Source organism: Cucurbita moschata, unplaced genomic scaffold (assembly GCF_002738365.1).
Source record: "Cucurbita moschata cultivar Rifu unplaced genomic scaffold, Cmos_1.0 Cmo_Scf00026, whole genome shotgun sequence".
Classification (NCBI taxonomy): domain Eukaryota; kingdom Viridiplantae; phylum Streptophyta; class Magnoliopsida; order Cucurbitales; family Cucurbitaceae; genus Cucurbita; species Cucurbita moschata.
This window is the reverse complement of record NW_019268542.1, coordinates 1,900,032-1,907,204: the sequence shown is the minus strand read 5'-3', so window position 1 is coordinate 1,907,204 and position 7,173 is coordinate 1,900,032.

Below are 7,173 nucleotides of genomic sequence, written 5' to 3'. Positions count from 1 at the left end.
TTTGACTACAATAAAGAATCAAATATGGTACTTATGATAAACCGTAATAGAAGGCTAAATCTCCTCAATCATATTTGTGTGTAATAAATGGTCAAATATGATATATATGGCAAACCATAATTCATAACTAAATATTCTTAAAATCTTGCAAGCTGAGTGTCGGATTTGAATGAACGTGAAACTTGGATCTGAAAAATTCAAAGAGAGGTGGAAAAACACTTTTTGTGAAGATGTTAGTAACCTGTTTGGAGAAGACGCCTGACTGGGCATCATAATATTCTTTTGGTCATCGAAAACTGTAGAGGGTTCATCGAGCAAGAGTAATGTTGACATGACGATTAACCCATGAAGTAGAGAGAAAAACCCAAAGGAAGAAGGATAAGAGAGAGGGTCATTTGAAAGGCCTTGGAAAATCTCGAAATAGAACAAGAAAGGAGAGAGAGAATGAAAATTTTCTATAAGAATTTGGGCAAATCAAACATTGGAAGATATAGAAATTGCAATTAAAAAATGGAATGGGAATGAAACAAGAGAGAGAAGGTAAATGGAGAATGAAGAACCAAGCAATCAGGTGTTGAGAAACAACCATGAGTGTGAACAAGAAAGGATAGTTGACCGTTCACTATAAGGCAAATATCTAGATATTTGCCTTACATTACGGGTTACCATATTTGCCCTCTTATTAAAGGCAAATATATTGCATTCATTTATTATTCTTTCCTTTTATTACTATTTCCATAATATTTGTAATTTACCATATTTCTGTATCCTGAAAATGATTATAAATAAGAGAACTCTCACCCCCATTTAGGTGTGGTGATTCAGCAAACATTCACATGGTATCAGAGCCCTTTCGGTTTAAAAACCCTGATCTTTTCTTCTCTATGGCTTCCGAATCTTCTTATCATCTTCTTCCTTTCAATACTCTAATCCATATGATCACCATCAAACTTTCTTCCTCCAATTATCTTCTTTGGAAAAGCCAACTTCTCCCTCTCCTTGAGAGTCAAGACATGCTGGGCTATGTCGATGGAACTATGGTTTCACCACCTCGCTTTGAACCAGAAACCTCTTCAACACTCAACCCCAAATATTTGGCATGGAGAGCAGCCGATCAACGACTTCTCTGTCTCCTGCTCTCCTCTCTCACTGAGGAAGCCATGGCTGTTGTCGTTGGTCTTCCTACTGCACGTGATGTTTGGCTTGCGTTGGAAACTACGTTCAGCCATCAGTCGAAAGCTCATGAACTGAGACTCAAGGATGACTTGCAGTTGATGAAACGTGGCACCAAACCTGTTGCTGAGTATGCCCGTGCCTTCAAAAAAATTTGTGACCAACTTCATGCCATTGGCAGACCGGTCGAGGACATTGATAAAGTGCACTGGTTCCTTCGTGGACTCGGCACCGAATTTTCAGCTTTTTCTACTGCTCAGATGGCTCTTACCTCTATTCCCTGTTTTGCAGATTTAGTCTCTAAAGCTGAAAGTTTTGAGCTATTTCAGCTCTCCCTTGAGTCCTCTAACTCCACTCCTACAGCATTCACAGTCACTAATCTTGGTCGCACCCATGGAAGCCACCCTGCTTCCTTTACCAACCAGCGAGGTCGTTCTTATTCTCACAAAAACAACTCTTCTAATCGAGGACGAACCCACTCAAGTCAAGGTCGTCGACCACCTCACTGCCAAATATGCCGCAAAGAGGGCCATTATGCTGACCGCTGCAACCAACGGTATGTTCGACCTGATTCTTCTCATGCTCACCTTGCTGAAGCCTTTAACACGTCATGTTCTATTGCTGGACCCGATACTGCTGATTGGTTTCTGGACACTGGAGCTTCAGCCCATATGACTGCCGACCCATCTATTTTGGATCAGTCTAAAAATTACACGGGTAAGGACTCTGTGATTGTAGGAAACGGTGCATCCCTACCCATTACCCACACCGGTACTCTTTCTCCTGTTCCAAATATTCACTTGTTAGATGTCTTGGTTGTCCCTCACCTCACTAAAAATCTTCTTTCCATAAGTAAATTAACGTCTGATTTTCCTCTCTCCGTTACATTTACTAATAATCTTATTACTATCCAGAATCGTCAAACAGGAAGGGTGGTGGCAACTGGTAAAAGAGATGGAGGGCTATATGTGCTGGAGCGCGGCAACTCTGCTTTTATTTCAATCCTTAGAAACAAATCTTTACGTGCTTCATATGATTTATGGCATGCTCGTCTAGGTCATGTGAATCATTCTGTTATTTCTTTTTTAAATAGAAAAGGTCATCTTTCTCTTACGTCTTTATTGCCTTCTCCATCATTATGTAATACCTGTCAGCTTGCGAAAAGCCATCGATTGCCTTATTCCCGCAATGAACGTAGGTCGTCTCATGTGTTAGATCTTATTCATTGTGATCTTTGGGGTCCTTCTCCCGTCAAATCAAATTTGGGTTTCCTTTATTATGTTATTTTTATTGATGATTATTCTCGATTCACTTGGTTTTACCCTTTAAAATTTAAATCTGATTTTTTTGATATTTTTCTTCAATTTCAAAAATTTGTGGAAAATCAATATTCTTCTCGTATCAAGGTATTTCAAAGTGATGGTGGTACCGAATTTACTAGTACTTGTTTCAAAACTCATTTACGTAATTCTGGCATCCACCATCAACTCTCTTGTCCATATACACCTGCTCAAAATGGTCGTGCTGAGAGAAAACATCGTCATGTGACTGAGACTGGCTTGGCCCTTCTCTTTCACTCTCATCTTTCTTCTCGTTTTTGGGTTGACGCCTTCAGCACTGCAGCTTATATTATCAACCGGTTGCCTACTCCACTTCTTGGAGGTAAGTCACCCTTTGAACTCCTTTATGGCTACACTCCACATTATGACAATTTTCATCCCTTTGGTTGTCGTGTTTATCCTTATTTGCGTGATTATATGCCTAACAAGCTTTCTCCCCACAGCATTCCTTGTATTTTTTTGGGTTATAGTCCTGCTCATAAAGGGTTTCGCTGTCTTGATCCGACCACCACTAAGCTATATATCACCTGTCATGCTCAATTTGATGAAACCCATTTTCCTGCTATCCCTAGCTCCCAGACCCAACCTCTTTCCTCTATTCCTATTTCAAATTTCTTAGAACCACATTTTCATCATATTGATTCATCCCCCCCTACCACTTCATCACCGCAAACTCCTCGATCCAGTTCATCCCCGTGTGATATTTGTTCTGACCTTGTAGATGAGTCTGTGCAGGTTGATACTTCTCTTGCAGGTTCCACTTTGCCACCCTCGACTTCTATTCGACCTCTATTGAACCTCCTGTTGATTTCTCTTCTTTGGGCACTCATCCTATGATCACACGAGCTAAAGCTGGTATATTCAAGACTCGTCATCCAGCAAATCTTGGTATTTTGGGCTCATCTGGACTTCTTTATGCTCTTCTTGCATCCACTGAGCCAAAAGGATTCAAATCTGCGGCTAAGAATCCTGCTTGGGTGGCTGCCATGGATGAAGAAATTCGAGCATTACAACAAAATGATACTTGGACTTTGGTTCCTCGCCCTGCCAACACCAACATCGTGGGCTCTAAATGGGCGTTTCGTATTAAATATTTGCCTGATGGATCTGTCGAGCGTTTCAAGGCTCATCTTGTTGCCAAAGGTTATACTCAGGTTCCTGGTCTTGACTACACTGACACTTTCAGTCCGGTTGTCAAAGCTATCACTGTCCGTGTTGTGCTTTCTATTGTAGTCACAAATAAATGGCCTCTTCGACAACTTGATGTCAAGAATGCTTTTCTCAATGGAACTCTTATTGAACGTGTTCATATGGAACAACCTCCTGGGTATATTGATCCTCGATTTCCCACTCATGTTTGTCCATTAAAGAAAGCCCTCTATGGTTTAAAGCAAGCTCCTCGTGCTTGGTTTCAGCGTTTTAGCTCATTTCTTCTCACACTTGGGTTTTCTTGCAGTCGCGCTGACACGTCCCTTTTTGTCTTTCATCAGCAATCTAACATTATCTATTTGCTTCTTTATGTTGATGACATTATTGTTACCGGCAACAACTCATCTCTTATTGACAGCTTTACTCGCAAGCTTCATTCTGAGTTTGCTACCAAAGATTTGGGTTCTCTCAGTTACTTTCTTGGTCTTGAAGCTTCACCCACTCCTGATGGTCTCTTTATTAGTCAGTTAAAATATGCTCGAGATATTCTCACTCGTGCTCAGTTGCTCGATAGCAAACCAGTTCACACTTCCATGGTTGTTTCTCAACACCTAACTGTTGATGGTTCTCCTTTCTCTGATCCTACTCTCTGCAGATCTCTTGTTGGCACCCTTCAGTACTTGACTATTACACGTCCAGATATTGCCTATGCTGTCAATTCTGTCAGTCAATTCTTGCATGCCCCTACTGCAGATCACTTTCTTGCTGTCAAACGTATTCTTCGCTATGTCAAAGGAACACTCCACTTTGGTCTTACCTTTCGTCCATCCACTGTTCCTAGTACGCTAGTCGCTTATTCGGATGCTGACTGGGCTGGTTGTCCCGATACTCGTCGTTCTACATCCGGCTATTCTATTTATCTTGGTAACAATCTGATTTCTTGGAGTGCCAAAAAGCAACCTACTGTCTCACGCTCCAGCTGTGAATCTAAGTATCGTGCTCTTGCCACAATCGCTGCTGAACTTCTTTGGGTTACGCATCTTTTGCATGACCTCAAGGTCCCTATTTCAAAGCAGCCCTTACTCTTATGTGACAACAAAAGTGCTATTTTTTTGAGCTCTAATCCCGTTTCTCACAAGCGGGCCAAACATGTTGAACTAGATTATCATTTCCTTCGAGAACTTGTTATCGCTGGCAAACTTCGCACACAATATGTACCCTCTCATCTCCAAGTTGCTGACATCTACACAAAGAGTATTTCTCGACCGCTCTTTGAATTTTTCAGATCCAAGCTTTACGTTCGTTCAAATCCGACGCTCAGCTTGCGGGGGGGTGTTAAGGATAGTTGACCGTTCACTATAAGGCAAATATCTAGATATTTGCCTTACATTACGGGTTACCATATTTGCCCTCTTATTAAAGGCAAATATATTGCATTCATTTATTATTCTTTCCTTTTATTACTATTTCCATAATATTTGTAATTTACCATATTCCTGTATCCTGAAAATGATTATAAATAAGAGAACTCTCACCCCCATTTAGGTGTGGTGATTCAGCAAACATTCACAAAGTGTATAACAAGAATGGTGAACGTCTCATTTACTTGCGTGTGGTGAATGGCCTGTCTTATACGATTAATGGAGGTAGAATAAGAATTTTTATTATTGTGATAGAAGCTATAAATGAAGATGGTATTCCTTGGTCATATATTGCAAAGGTGGAGTACTATGTGTTTAATCCTATAATGTCCCAACTATCATTATTTGAAGATGTCCTCAAGGAGTTCAATAAGCATTAGACTGCTCTCCCTGCTTACACTAAGCCTCCTCTCTCTCTTTATGGAGGTGTTAGTGTCTCTTAACTATTAAAATAGCATAGATCACAATAAAATAATCACATAATTTTATATATACACTTACCTTTTCATTTGGTCAAACTCAATAATGCATATTAAGGTGTAAGTGTCATACACTTACCTTACCTCAAAATAATCACATAGTTCTCTATGTATGGAGGTGTTAGTGTCATACACTTACCTTGTGGCTAAGTGAATAGATCTACAACCGCGACCAACCTGCAAGCCAAGATCCACTACACAAAATAACCAAAATCTGCAACCTGCAAGCCAGCCCAAATCTGCAACTTGTAACCAACACGCCTGTAGCAAGCAACCCGTAATCAACGCCTCATTGTGCCACATGTGGCGCTTGTAGCAAGAAACTCCCGTTTACGCGGCTCAGTTAGCTCGCTTGGCTTTTACTTGGCTCTGCAACTAAGAAATCAGTCCCTCAGCTCGATAGAGGAAATTTTGCTCAATTTTCATCGTTCCGACCATTTTCAAGATAAAATTGATCTTGTTTAAGAAAATTAAGGTAAATATGAGGTTCAATTTCACGATTCAAGTTAAATTGAGTTAAGGAATTTTAGTTACTAACGAAACAAGATAACATTATAATAGAAAATGACAACCGACAATACTTGGAGAAATTTCAAGGGACGAAAAGCAAACGTACTTGAATATTAGGGAAATGTCGGTTAAGGCCAACCAAGTAGGTGACACTTCTATTGATTTGGTTATAAATTGTATGTTTTATGATGACATGTGGTCGTGGCTTCGCATGTGTCGTATACTCATATATTTGGATGATAATGAAATGATGTGTACGATATGATATGTGAATGTTATGTTATATGTGATCAAATGATATGTTTACAATATGATGTGTTAAGATATTATATTCTTGACGACATGCTCGTGATGTGAATTTTGAATGTTATGATATATGATGTGATATAATATGTACATAATATGATATGATATGTTAGAAGACATGATAGTTTATGATATGTTTGAAGACATGATAATGCATAACTTCGATAAATGCATGAGAAATTATGATAAAATGATATAATATAAAGAAAAATGTTAGAGGAGTTGTTATACATGTAATGAAAGCCACAGATATAATATAAAGCCATGGATACCCCTTCTTCTTTTATGATGGTACAGACGCGTACACTACGAGGCAAGGAAACAATCATTATATTTATTATAATGATACAATGGTTGCTATTCCTAACGGGTGTCCGACATTAACAACACCTAAGGAATGCTCACCCGACAAGAAAGAGGCCCAAGAGGCGTGCGAACCGACTGGTGGGTCCATACTCACATGTGGTGACCGTGTGTAGAACAGTAAATACACACCTAGTTAAATTGCTTAGGATAGCAGTGATAAATTTAATGAAGATAAGTTTGCAGAAGGAAGGAAACTTAGTAATTTATTAAGTGAAGAATGACTATATTTATCGCCAGTACAATGTTTAACCAAAGATAAAAATAAAATTCTGACGAAAACTAGAATATCATACCAAAACAAAGAATCTGACATAAGATCATATCTATGATCTGCATAAGATCGTATCAGTAATCTAATATTAAGAAACTAAAACATAAAAATAGCAACTAAATCTTTTTCAACATTCCTTCCTAGACTGATGATGCACT